This window comes from Nicotiana tabacum, chromosome 2 (assembly GCF_000715075.1).
Source record: "Nicotiana tabacum cultivar K326 chromosome 2, ASM71507v2, whole genome shotgun sequence".
NCBI classification, from domain to species: Eukaryota; Viridiplantae; Streptophyta; class Magnoliopsida; order Solanales; family Solanaceae; genus Nicotiana; species Nicotiana tabacum.
In genome coordinates, this window is record NC_134081.1 from 34,352,146 (window position 1) to 34,366,864 (window position 14,719).

A 14,719-nucleotide genomic window follows, 5' to 3' on the forward strand; every position below is an offset into this window, starting at 1 on the left:
TCCTCTTCTTTGTAAGGATCTCCTTCAAGAATTTGGCATAAGCAGGCATTTGTGAGAGCACTTTTATGAATGGTAAGTTTACATGAACCTGTTTCAGCACATCCAGAAATCTCCCAAACTGCTTGTCCAACTTTTTTCTATTTTTCTTTTGCAATCTATCCCACTTGTCTCTCCAGGTTTCGAAAACCAGTGCCCAATTCTTTGATAGCTGCTCCATGGACGTCCAACCTCTCATCTGTCTTGATAATGAAAGCCTTCATTAGATCCTCTAGACCAAACTGAATGAGCTGTTGAGGCTGATATTGCTGCCTCTGTTGATTTTGGTATGCTGGAGCTCCTTGTCCTTGGGGTCTAGAGTTATTTTAATGCCAAGCATTCATAGTACCTCTAGGTGAACTCCATGAAAAACCGGGGTGCCTCTGACCCATTACATTATAATTTCCCACAACATTCACTTCCTCAGTTGAGGCTTGACACTCATGAGTAGGGTGTCCTCTTCCACATATATCACAAGCTGCGTGAGGCTCATTTTGTATCGACGCTAAGGTCAACTTACGTATTTCCTTAGCCATAGCATCAAGCTATTCCTGCACAGATGTAGTAGCATCAACTTGGTGAACACTAGTTGATCTTCTTCTTTCAGCACTCTCAGAGGGCCACTGATTAGCATCTTCAGATTACTCATCAAGAATTGTAACTATCTCCTCTGGAGTCTTCTTCATCAAAGGGCCTCCCATTGCATTGCTCAATGTTCTACGTGAGGCCGGTGTCAATCCTTCCCAAAAATCTTGGAGTTGCATCCAGAGTTCAATTCTGCTATGTTGACACTTTCTAACTATTTCCTTAAACCTCTCCCATGCTTAAAAAACAGTTTCAGTCTCTTTCTGGCAGATGCTATGGATTTCTCTTCTAATCTTGCCCGTCTTGGCCGAGGAGAAATATTTATCAAGGAATTTTCTGGTCATTTCCTCCCAAGTTGTGATCGATCCACTGGGCGAACTCCGAAGCCACTCCTTAGCATCATCTTTAAGTGAAAAGGGGAATGCCCTTAAGTACACTGCATCTTGTGACACCCCATTGTATTGAAAGGTGTTCATAATCTTCTCGAAGTCCATTAGATGAGTGTTTGGCTTTTTGTTTGTCTTCCCTCTAAAGACACATCAATTCCGAAGAGTTTGAAGCAACCCTTGCTTCAACTCGAAATTGTTTGCTGCAATTGGAGGTGGTCTAACACTGGATAATCCTTGATTGTAGAGCGATATAGCATAATCGCCAAGTGGTCTCCCAGGCAAGGGTTGATGTTGATTAAGTCTGAGACTCCTCTCTTCTTTATAGATATTCTGTGCATCTCTAATAGCTGCTTCCTCAGCATCCCGTGCAGCTTTTTCGCGTTGTTAGGCTGCCTCTCTTTCAACCAAATCTACATTATCATCACCGTTTCTAGCCATAGTTTCTTTGGTTGAGGATTGCCTAACCTTTTCTAGCTTCTCGGTGAGATCTATTTCCTTCCTCGGTGTCGCAGTTTTGTTTTTAACTCTGGCTCATATGGTAGCACTACTTTCATAGAAGCTCGAGTCAGGCACCATCCTAAACTTGTAACCTGCGCACAGTCAAAGAACACCCAAACGTAAAAAGAGAAAAATAAAAACAAAATAAAAAAGAAAAATTCTTGAATTAGCACTACAAACTATTTCAAACACTATTGATTGCCAATCCCCGACAACAACGCCAAAATTTGATGAGCTCAGAACACACACCTTCTCCTAGCCGAAATAGGAAAATCACTCTGTAAAAATTGCATAGGCGTGCCGCATGAGGCGACGCGCCATACGGGACATTAGTGGGGAAATCTAGAGAGCTAATTTTTGACAGGCAGTAGAGGATTGCACAAGCACGGCACCCCACGCGCCGCGGCAGTGGGGAATTCTTAGAGTACGAACCAAACTTTAATTTTTGACGTCCAAACTTGGTCCTCGACCCCCGAACACGATCCTGGCTTAATCCATTGGGCTTTTACTCAGACTTCAAAGCTCCAAATAGATCAAATTCATTCCATAATATCTACATAGCTCGGAATCGCTCCTACAAGGCATAAAACACACAATAAGTGCAAAACACTATCAATTAAAGCTCAAACATCAATAAATTGCAGTGAATTGGAGTGCAATAAGCTACAAAAATACGTAATTATAGCCTACCATCATTGTGCTTGCCGATAAACATACAACGGCAAAGGATTAAGCTAGTGACGTGTTGCGAAAGAACTGTGATTGGGATTTGTCTGAGGAAGAAAGGAATTGTGAGGGTTTAAAGGGATTTACCAAATTAAGAGGCTACAATCAAGGTATACTCATTTAATACTAACTTGTATATAATTGATAAATTGTATATGAAATTGTAATTAAACTAAAACCTCTCTGGTGAGGGTAAATAAGTTTCTAATATAGTATAGATAAGTAAAAATTTTATTTCTCAATTGTAGAACTACAAACTCTACGATGGCATCATTGAATTTTCAATCGTATAACTATGAACTCTAAAACATTATTTTTGATTTCTTAATTGTAGAACTATGAACTCTATGATGCCATCATTGATTTCTCAATCGTAGAACTACGAACTTTGTACGCTATTCTTGATTTCTTAATTGTAGAACTATGAACTCTATGACTCCATCCTTAATTTCTTAGTTGTAGAACTACGAACTCCATGGAATCATCCTTGATTTCTCAATTATAGAACCATGAACTCTGTGACGTCATGCTTGATTTTTCAATTGTAGAAGTAAGAACTCTATGACGTCATCTTTGATTTCCCAATTGAAGAACCATGAACTCTATGTCATTATCCTTGATTTTTCACTTGTAGAACCATGAACTCCATGACGTCATCCTTAATTTATCAATTTTAGAACCACAAACTTCTTGACATCATCCTTGATTTCTTAATTGTAGAATCGTGAACTCCATGACATCATCCCTAATTTCTCTATTATAGAACCACGAACTCTATGACATCATCCTTGATTTTTTAATTGTAGAACTACGAACTCTATGATGTGATCTTTGATTTCTCAATTGTACAACCATGAATTCCATGCTGTCATCCTTGATTTCTCAATTGTAGAACCATGAATTCCATGATGTCATCCTTGGTTTCTCAATTGTAGTACTACAAACTTTATGACGTCATCCTTAATGTCTCAATTGTAGAACCATAAACTCTATGATGTCATCGTTGATTTTTTAATTGTAGAACTACGAACTCTATAACGCCATCTTTGATTTCTCAATTATAAAATCACGAACTCCATGTCATCATCCTTGATTTCCTAATTGTAGAAACATGAACTCCATGACGTCATCCTTAATATTTCAATTGTAGGACCACGAATTCCATTATGTCATCCTTGATTTCTCAATTGTAGAAACACATCCTTGATTTCTCAATTGTAGAACCATGAACTCCATGATGTTTTCATGACCCAAATCCTACCATAGGGGTCGTGATGGCACCTACTCTCTAAAACTAGGTAAGCCGATCACTTATCAACATTTAAATTAGTAAAATATGATAGAATACAACGGAGTTTAACATAAATGCGGAAATAAAGAAAATATAGGCCAACACGACGATAATCACAACATATCCCCAAAACTAGGTAGTACAGAATCACGAGCTCTAACTGAATACATGAGATTATCTTAAAATATAGTACTATTGAAATACATAAATAGTAGAAATAAGGTAAGGAGGTTTACTCCGAGGCTTGCGAACAGAACATGCAGGGGTACCTTGAAGTCTCCAATAAGCACAATGCCTCCCTATCGATCCGTCCAATCTGAAGTACCTGGATCTGCACAAAAATGTGCAAAAACATAGTATGAGTACACCACAATCGATACCTAGTACGTATCAAGACTAACCTCAGTAGAGTAGTGACGAAGTTCAAGTCATGTGATATTCACTAGTTAAATAACCTAGGCAATATATCAAAATAAACAAACAACAGAAGGTATAATTGAAAACAACAATAGCAATCTCTTTAAAACGTGTGATAACAACTAAATATAGTAAAAACCGTCTTTATCAACAAAATATCAAATAGGAGTGGGGCATGTGATAACATGTCAAATACGACCAATAACTCATAGAAGTACAAGACGGAAATTTATGAAACAAGTATGTGATCAAAATATCAACCCCATCTCAACACAAAAACATCATCAATAAAGACATCCCAAAATATTACATAACATAATTAACAATGCCACCCTTATTCTGCCGCATATGCACGTAACAATGAAATGCCTCCCTTATTTCGCCATATGCGCATTGACACCCTTATTTTGCCCCGTGCTCACAACAATAGACATAATCGCACGGCAAAGACCTCGTACTGACACCCTCAACCAATCTTCTCAACATGTCCAAATATGCCACAATATCACAAAACAATAATACCAAAGTTTCATCAAGATATAAGCTCGCAACTTATCAATAAAGTGCACAAGGACATAACAATAACATAAAAGTGCGGAGGGTTGTTCCACAAATAAAGCATGACTATGGTTAAGTCAATGTAGTGATTATGGTCATGTAGTCACAAAGTGGTTAAAATATTTTTCATACAAAGTTCATTATCAAATTAAGGTATATTAGTAGCCTACGGTCTCATCCGGTCAAAAGCCACACATAGAACCCGTGTACACACTCGTCACCTCATGTATACATCACTTCACATAACACGAATAAGCAATTTATGGCAAAATCCTAAGGGGTATTCCACCACACAAAGTTAGGAAAGATACTTACAGATAAGCCAAATCAATACCCTAAAAAGTCATTGCCTCTCAAATCGGCCTCCGAACGGGTCAAATCTATCCAAAAACAACTCAACAATATCAAACACGACTATAGAAATTGATTCCAATTAATAAAGCTCCAATCTTTAACAAAAATAAAAAAATCAACCAAAAGGTCAACTAGGTCCCGCCTCCCAAAACCCGACAAAAGTCACAAATTCAGAACACCCATTCGAATTCGAGTTTCATACAAATCTGACTCCAAATCAGGGTTTAAATCCACATTTTTTATTTTTGAAAAGTTATGCAAAATCCCTAATTTTCTTCACTTAGATTCATCAATCAAATGCTAAAATAAAGGATGGAATCATGAATAATAGCCAAATCTGAGTAAAAAATACATAACCCAATCCAAATCATGAAATTTTCCTCAAACATAGCCCAAAACTGAGCTCCCAATCTAGAAATATGATAAAATAACTCAAACCAATGATATGTTTAAGTATCTGCCTAGTGATAGCCTTCGCGATTGCAGGACCTACTTTGCGATCACGAAGGCCACTGCCTACATTCTCCCCGAACGCGACTATCCAGTCACGAATGCGAAGAGCAAAAAAAATTTACTAGTCGCCCAATACAAACTCCACAATCGCGATAGGCCTTCTGCAATCGCGATGAACACCAGAACATTAGAAAACCAACAACTCCAAACATGAGGGATGTAACGACCCGCCCAGTTATTTTGAGCTCTAGATCAGAGTTGGTTTGGAAGAATAATTCTGAATTCAGAAGATTTAAGTTGGAAGAGTTAACTAGGGTTTGACTTTGGAATAAACGACCTCAAATAAGAGTTTTGATGGATTTGTTAGGTCTGAATGATGATTTTGGACTTAGGTGCATGTCTGAATTTGGATTTGGAGGTCCGTAAGTTGATTTGATGCTTTTTGGCAAACGTTGGAAGACTAAAGGTTTAGAAGGTTGATAAGTTTGACTGAGAGTTGACTTTGTTGATACCGGATCCAGATTGTGGTTTCGAGAGTTGGTATAGGTCCATTGTGTCATTTGGGTCTTGCACGCAAAATTTGAGGTCATTCTGGGTTGTTTTGGTATGCGTTTTAGAAGTTTAAAAGTTCATTAGTTCATTACGCTTGAATTGATGTGAGATTCATGGTTTTTATGTTGTTTGGTGTGATTTGAGGCCTCGAGTAGGTTCGTGTTATATTTTGGGACTGGTTTGTGTGATTGGACGGGGTCCCGGGGGCCTCGGGTGTGTTTCAGATGTGTTTGGGTTGTGTCGCGCTCTTATTTGATGTTTCAACGTCGTTTCTTTGGACATAAAGGGTACCATATTGCGAAAATGACCTTTGATTTGAGATTGGATTGAACCATTAGATCCATATCATAATTATGGAACCATAGCAACAAGAATCGTCGAATTTCGAGGTCGTATGAGAGAGTTAAGTCCATTTCTGTGTTGTACGTAATTATCCGAAAGTTTCCTGAATCTCACAACTCACACATATTTGTGCGTAGGGCCAGCGACCCGTCAAGTCTTCACTATTTCCTGAGTATAGGGCTAAACGTCTCAGCAGTATATATTGAGATGCATCCACGGATCGGGTTGTACGACCTTGGCAGTGTATGTACACGACTATGGATCGGGCCGAATGACCTCGGCATAATTCGTGCGTAAAATTGTTAGAAGTACACATACCCACGAGATTACCCTCTTGGTTGAACTTGGAAATTTCATGATGTTCTCTTTATGACCTGAGAACAGATATTTAGTTGATAATTCTTATTTGTTGAGATGGCATGTGGCACTTGGGGATTTGTAAACTGATGATATTTTGCTAACAGATTTCGTTATCTACTGTTCCTTATTCTATTGATCATGTCGTATTTCATGCATGCTTATGATTCCAGTATTTTATTTATTGGACCACTAGTAAGTGTCGATGCCGACCCTTCGTCACTACTTCTCCGTGGTTAGGCTAGATACTTACTAGGTACGCGTTGATTTACGCACTCATGCTACACTTCTGCACTAAATGTGCAATATCTGACATGTTCATTTGGTGGTCATTCTGGTGTGTAGGCGCAACTGCTAAGGGGAATTTATGGTGAGCTGCTTTCTATGCTACGCACCGCAGGCCTCAAAGTCTCCATCTTATTTATTTACTTTATCTTGTCTATTTTATATTCTAGACATATGTTGTATTATTATTACACATTTTAGTAGACGCTCATGTACTTATGACACCAGAACTTTAATGGTTTTTTTTAAATAAATCCACTAGGGGAGGTGCCTAGGGCTGGTTTTTATATATATATATCTAATAATAAAGAAAACATAATGTCAATGAGTCTAAGTAGTGTAGCTGCCTATGTAATGAAATTACATACTCTCTATTATCAATCTCGAGTGATGTGCTCAAAATTGATAACACATTATGTACTAAAAAGTGGCTAAAGATGGCCACAATTCGCAATAATTCTTGTATGTTTGCCATATTGGCCCTGCTTGTTAGTGATTTTTGACATTGTGGTGATTATATCCGTTGCATGAAAGAGTGCATTCTCATGTGTTGAGTACTTGCAAATATTTGCGATACCCAGATCTGCAGCCAAACATTGCATTTTTTCAAGTGTCCAGTACTTAATGTGCATGGTGGCTATGCCATTTTGAGTCCAGATTTTACTTTTATGGTTTTGCTTAACATTGACACACTTTTGCTTTATGTTTTATTTAAATTGTATGTATCTATGATTTTTCATGCATTAATATCCTTTTCTAATAAGATTCACGATTTCAAAAATAATAAAATAAATAATTAAGTTGGCAGTTCACCATTGGCTTGCTTGACGGCTACATTGGGTGCCATCACGATCTATTGTGGAAATTGGGTCGTGACAGCTTGGTATCAGAGCTCTAGGTTCACTTGGGTCTCACGAGTCATGAGTAAGTCTAGTAGAGTCTTGCGGATCGGTACAAAGATGTCTGTTCTTATCTTCAAGAGGCTGCAACATTGTTAGGAGCACTTCCCTTTTTGATTCCTCATCATGCAATTTAATTCCATCGAAGCTTATACCTTTATTTTCTTCCTACTCATTCTTTTACGATGTTGAGCGCTTGTTATCAATTGGGCATCGAGGAGTTGAAGTGGTATTGCAGATGTGGTGCAGGATATTTCTCTCTACGTATTCGGTCAAGCTATTATCATCGCCTTGTGGAAAGGTGTTCAGTCATTTCAGCCTAGTGTTAGTGTTGCCTACAGTTTCGAGGCTATGCATAGTGTATTGTGATGTTCATGCATTGTTATCGTGCATTATTGGTGTAAATGGTAGAGTGCTTATTTATGTGTCGCGACTGACTTTAAATAAGGATTACTAGGTTCATGGTTTAGAGGTTCGACATTTAATTCCAGTGGAGGAAAGGCAATCAGACTATGTATGTTCAGGCCTTGGTTGACGGAGTAGCGAGACTTGATATTTTCGGACGTGGTGGAATTCTCATTTGTGATGTGGTGTCATCATCCTTGTTGGAATGCATTAAGGCTCCCCGGTGTTATGGTCTCCATTGAATTGCTTCGGAGCAGGGTGTTGTGGGATGGTGCCTGAGAAGCGATTATTAGAGATGGAGGTGTAAGGTGGCTTCAGAGTCAAATCGGTGTTTCTAATGTTGATGGCTAGAGAGAGATAATATTTATGGAGGCTCAGAGTTGGTGGCAGTTTATCTGTTTGGGAGCTACAAAGATGAATTATGATTTGAGGTAGTATTTTGGCAGCGAAGGAGGAGGAAGGACATGGTGGGAGGTGTCTCGCGGTGGTTGAATTGCTAGCAAGTCAAGTATGAACAACAGAGGCCGAGTAGTTTCTTAAGGAGATGGTTTAACCTAAGTGGGAGTGGCAGAGTAGCCTATGGATTCTGTGGTAAGATAGCCACATGCCTTGAGAAAGTTTAGAGCGATTTGGGGATCATGGTGGACAATGACTAAGTCTATGAATTTCATTTGGGATGGTGGATACTGTACTGAGGAAGGTTGAATATGACAGAAAAGAATTTGCTTGGAATGAAGAGGGGTGTGAAAGCTTGATTATCGCTTTGGGATGCAACATGACTTCGAGTTTGGAACGTATAGTTGGGCCTTCAGTTGATGCTAATAGGGAATGAACAGACTCTTACAGCTGGTGGGCGAACATGGGCTCAAGAGGGTTTACTGATTTTGTGGTAGTTGTACCCGGAGCAACGTCATTGGAAGATGTCGATATGGAATTCCATAGGTGGGCTATCTCCTGTGAGTAGGTTAGCAGTTGCGTGATTTTGATGAAGTTCCTACAAAGAGTTCTACTTTCTACCCAGCGGGAAGCACGTACTGCAATGTGAGCCTTGATCGCTTGAAGAAGATGGTACGACTGTCAGGATGTCGAAGGTACTATTGTGGCTGATAATTGGGAATGTTTTATGAAAAGTTTAATAAGAGATTGCGAGAAATTTGGCGGGTAACGGTGCGAGATCATTGTTACTGAGGGGGAGGAGTTATTGTGGGTTCTGGATTTATGTATTGTAGCTTAAAGCTAAGTGGGGGAGCCCACCATCTACGATTAGGTCACTTGGTTATATGCCTTGGCAGTATCGGGTTATTGATACATTGATGGATCGATTATGACTAAGGAAAGAAAACATCAAGGGAAATTCGGGCAAAGAACTTGATGAATGTGTGCTACATTTCGCCTTATCGATTCATGTGCAGATTTTGGGATGACTTAGAGTGTATGCTTCTTATGGTTGTGACGTACAAGGAAAAGAATTCATCCGGTTGCTTCTTTAGGAGTGTTCATATGCTAACAACGCACTAGAGTTTGGTTATATATTCGGGACCAGGTCAGAGTGGGTGACTCTCAATAGTAGTTCTAGTGGGTTCAAGAATTTAAGCGTGATATCTAAGGATTTTGGGTTTGTAATATGGTTGAGGATTGAGATTTTGCAGCAGAGTGTGGAGAATACTTCAGGAATTTGTATGTTATCATCGGGTCTGCAGTGCATGTTGAAGAAATGGGAGAAACAACTTTGGATTCGCGGAAGGTCTTTCAGAATGTGTGTATCAGTTGGAAATACTATTGAGTATATGAGGAGGGTATGAGATGGCTCATGGATATTGAGACGATGTGGTCTCGTGATTTGGGTCACTCGGGATGAGTGTTGTTTGAGGTCCGTTACGTGTTTGAATGGAGCTATCATTATTTCGAAGGCATGTTAAGAGTAAATTGGAAGAAGGTAGGTCAGTTAGTAATGGTTTGAATCAGTATGATTGTAGAAATGATCAGTTCCTTAGGTGTGTTAAGCTATACAGGTGATTCGTAACTATACGTGCGGGCTTGACAACCACCGTAATTTGATTGATTTGGAAGTATTTGATTCTGATGACCTTGTTATGTGTAAATGAATCCCGGAAGAGTTATGGCAGTTTAGACCACGACTTGAGGTTTGTATTTTCTGCGGTTATCGGAATTCAGTTGCGTGTTGCAATTGTTCTTCTGAAATAAGTGGAGTGAAAGGGTTCAAGCCGATGAAGTGTTTATTAATAGTCTATTTTGTGGAATAAGTGTTGGGTAATGAATGTGAATGCTTGACAAGCACTATAGAAATAGCATGGTCGATGGCCATTGATATTTAGATTTTACTACCTGGTGCGGAAGGTTGTGGGAGTACATCCCAGGGGAAAGTCGTATCAGTGTGACGTGTTAGTCATTTGATTGTTAGAGATTCAAATCAGGTATGGAGATTTTGGTACTGTCGCCAATGGGAGAGGTTATGACTGAGAGGCGCTCTATTCCTTTGGTTGTGGACTGTGGGAGTTTGTTTCGGATTGGACGACTGCCCGTATGTGTCATGAATAGGGTCATTGTGGATCCTTTAAAGGTTATTTGGCCCAGTATGGGATGATCAGAATCAGCTTGATGTCCGTTGGTAGATCTAAGGTGAATGTATGCTCTACATCAGGTCGGATGTGTTCATTCACCATAGCATTGCTTATGGAGGAGACTTCAGGCGTTGAATGTTATTCCTGTCGTCAGCTATTCTATGTAATACTCTATTATGCCATGTGGGTTGTGAGATGGATTGATTATTCACACATGTGTTGTGATCCCGTGTAGCTTGTGGAGTTATATGAGCAAGATGGCTCTCGAGATGCAGGTCGTTATGGTACCTTAGTCGTGCTTGGCATTTTGTAGCGCATGGCGCTATCTGTCTCCTCAGGGTTGTGTTTATACACTTGGCATGCTTGTGGTCGATATTCGGGCATTTTGTGGGTATGATCATTCTGGCTCGGTAGGTATTTCCTTATAGATTGTTATGTGTAGATCGGGTGATATGCCGCCACGAGTATGATGTTTGGATCAGGTTGCATGCCGTAACGGTATCATGTGTGGATCGAGTTGCACGCCAAAACAGTGATATGTTGAGTACGATTCCTTATACTTATTTTGTGTGCCTTGTTTCTCATCTCTAAGATAGGTTCATAGCATCTGTTTGGCCGTTTGATTCATAACGCGAGCTGGGTAGTTCTTTGCCATAGTTCGTTCTTCCTTATGGGTCATATTCGAGCTGTAGCTTGTTGGCGCATTGATGGCGTCATATGAGATTTTAGATGGTGTTTGAGGTGGGTAATTGCACGGACAGCTTGTACTGGGTGAGACGAGGTTATTGGACCTGAAATCAGTGCGATTGGATTTATGTAAGGTATATTAAAGAGAAAATGTCACTATTCAGTTCAACATGAGGTAATAGTTCTTGTCAAACGGAGAGACTCCAAGATTTATTGATTTGGCAGGTGGTTATGAGCTTATACGTGTCGCTTTCATCGTTGCAGAATCACAAGGGTCGGGTCAGGGCTTATACATGTTATGAGGTATACTACGGGCATCAGGTTAGTGAATTTGCACTTTCTACGGTTGGAAGATGTTCTCATGGGCATACAAATTATGCGGTGCATTGTGTGGGTTCAACAAGGATGCATGATCACATTGTGTTGAGATTGATACGGTGCTTGTACGTTAGAATCAGGTCTCGTAGAGAATTCTAGATGTTGGAATTTGGTTCTAAGGCTTGTGGGCTAAGGTAGCAGGAAGGATCTTCAGTCTGGCTTGAGCTAATGTGCTCATATGGGTTGTGGTGGCACGGGTAAGTGCACGAGGTGTTAAATAGTGATTTTGGAAAACTCTGGAAAGATTCTTGGCACGTTCGAGGACGGACATATCTTTAAGTGGGGGAGAATGTAATGACCCAACCAGTCGTTTTGAGCTCTAGCATGTCGTTTGGCGGTTTGAGACCTTGAGTAGCTTCACTTCATTTATTATGACTTGCACGTGTAGTCAGATTAGATTTTTGGGAAGATCAGAGTTGGTTTGGAAGAATAATTCTCAATTCAGAAGCTTTAAGTTGGAAGAGTTGACCAGAGTTTAACTTTGGAGTAAATGACCTCAGATCGGAGTTTTTACGGTTCCGTTAGGTCCGAATGATGATTTTGGACTTAGGCGTATGTCTGGATTTGAATTTGGAGGTCCGTAGTATGATTTGATGCTTTTTGGCAAAATTTGGAAGATTGAAGGTTTAGAAAGTTGATAAGTTTGACCAAGAGTTGACTTTGTTGATACCGAATCCGGATTGTCTTTCCGGGAGTTGGTATAGGCTCGTTGTGTCATTTGGGTCTTGCATACAAAATTTGAGGTAATTTTAGGTTGATTTGGTATGGTTCGGTATGAGTTTTAGAAGTTTAAAAGTTCATTAGTTTGTTATGCTTGAATTGATGTGCGATTCATGGTTTTGATGTTGTTTGGTGTGATTTGAGGCCTCGAGTAGGTTCGTGTTATGTTTTGGGACTAGTTTGTGTGATTGGACAGGGTCCCGGAGGCCTCGTGTGTGTTTCAGATGTGTTTGGGTTGTGTCGCGCTCTTATTTGATGTTTCAACATAGTTTCTTTGGACATAAAGGATACCATATTATGCAAACGACCTTTGATTTGTGATTGGATTGAACTATTAGATCTGTATCGTAATTACGTAACCATAGCAACATGAATCATTGAATTTCGAGGTCGTATGAGAGAGTTATGTCTATTTCCGTGTTGTACGTAATTGTCTGAAAGTTTCTTGAATCTCACAACTCACACATATTCGTGAGTGTGGCCAATGGACCGTCAAGTATTCGCTATTTCCTGGGGATCGGGCCGAACGCCTCATCAGTATATATTGAGATGGATCCACAGATCGGGCCGTACGACCTCGGCAATGTATGTACACGACTATGGATCGGGCCGAACGACCTCGGCATAATTCGTGCGTAAAATTGTTAGGAGTCCGAATATCCATGAGATTACCGTCTTGATTGAACTTGGAAATTTTATGATATTCTCTTTATGACCTGAAATTAGATATTTAGTTGATAGTTCTTATTTGTTGAGATGGCATGTGGCACTTGGGGATTTGTAAACTAATGATATTTTGCTAACGGATTTCGTTATCTATTGTTCCTTATTCTATTGATCCTGTTGTATTTCATGAATGCTTATGATTCCTACATTTTATTTATTGAACCACTAGTAAGTGTCGATGTCGACCCCTCGTCACTACTTCTCCAGGGTTAGGCTAGATACTTACTGGGTACACATTGATTTACATACTCATGCTACACCTCTGCACTAAACGTACAGGATCTGACAGGTTCATTTGGTGGTCATCTTGGCACGTAGGCGCAACTGCTGAGGGGACTTTATGGTGAGTTGCTTTCTATGCTACGCACCGCAACCCTCAGAGTCTCCATCTTATTTATTTACTTTATAATATCTATTTTATATTCCAGATAGATGTTGTATTATTATTGCACCCTTTAGTAGACGCTCGTGTACTTGTGACACCGGGGCTTTTATGGTTTTGCTTAACATTGACACACTTTTGCTTTATGTTTTATTTAAATTGTATGTATCTACTATTTTTAATGCATTAATATCCTTTTCTAATAAGATTCACGATTTCAAAAATAATAAAATAAATAATTAAGTTGGTAGTTCACCATTGGCTTGCCTGACGGTGACGTTGGATGCCATCACGATCTATTGTGGGAATTGGGTCGTGACAAGGGAAATGTTCCGAAACCTTCCCGAAATACACCCGGGCCCTAGGGACCCCGTCCAACCACACCAACCAATCCCAAAATATAACATGGACCTACTCGAGGCCTCAAATCACACCAAATAATATCAAAACCACGAATTGTACCTCAATTCAAGCTTAATGAACTAATCTAAAATTTGAATTCTAAAGTTACACAGAACATGCCTAAACAACTCAGAATGACTACAAATTTTACAGACAAGTCATAAATCACCATATGAACGTAATCCAAGGTTCGAAATCCCAAACGGACATTGATAACTACAAAGTCAACTGTGGGTCAAACCTATGAACTCCTAAACCTTAAAATTTCTAACTTTTGCCAATTAGATACAAATCAACCTAGGAACCTCCGAATTCAAATCCGGACATATACCTAAGTCCAAAATCACCATCCGGACCTAACGAAACTATCAAAACTCCGATCCGAGGTCAAATATATAAAAGTCAAACTTGGTAAACACTTTCACATTAAGCTTCTAAACTAGGAATTAAGTGTTCCAATTCAATCAAAAACTTTCCCGGAACCAAACCAACCATCCCCTTGATGGTAGGCTAGAAACACATGTTTTAGCCGTATTTTGCACTCTATTGTATTTTACTTGTGTTTGAGCTTAAATGATGGTGACTTGCACTTATTACGTATTTTATGCCTTGCAAGATATGATTCTGATTGAAAAAGATAATTTGGAGATAAATAAAATAAGTTGGAGCTTTGAAGTCTGAGTAAAAGCCCAAGA

General features: G+C 39.4%; 1 non-coding gene across 1 annotated transcript; it reads left to right on the forward strand.

Annotated features, from left to right (window-relative positions):
- The first annotated feature begins 810 nt into the window (after positions 1–810).
- On the forward strand, positions 811–917 carry LOC142174116 (small nucleolar RNA R71). The gene has a single exon (XR_012703448.1). It is a non-coding gene; the product is annotated as a small nucleolar RNA R71 (small nucleolar RNA).
- The last annotated feature ends 13,802 nt before the right edge of the window (positions 918–14,719 follow it).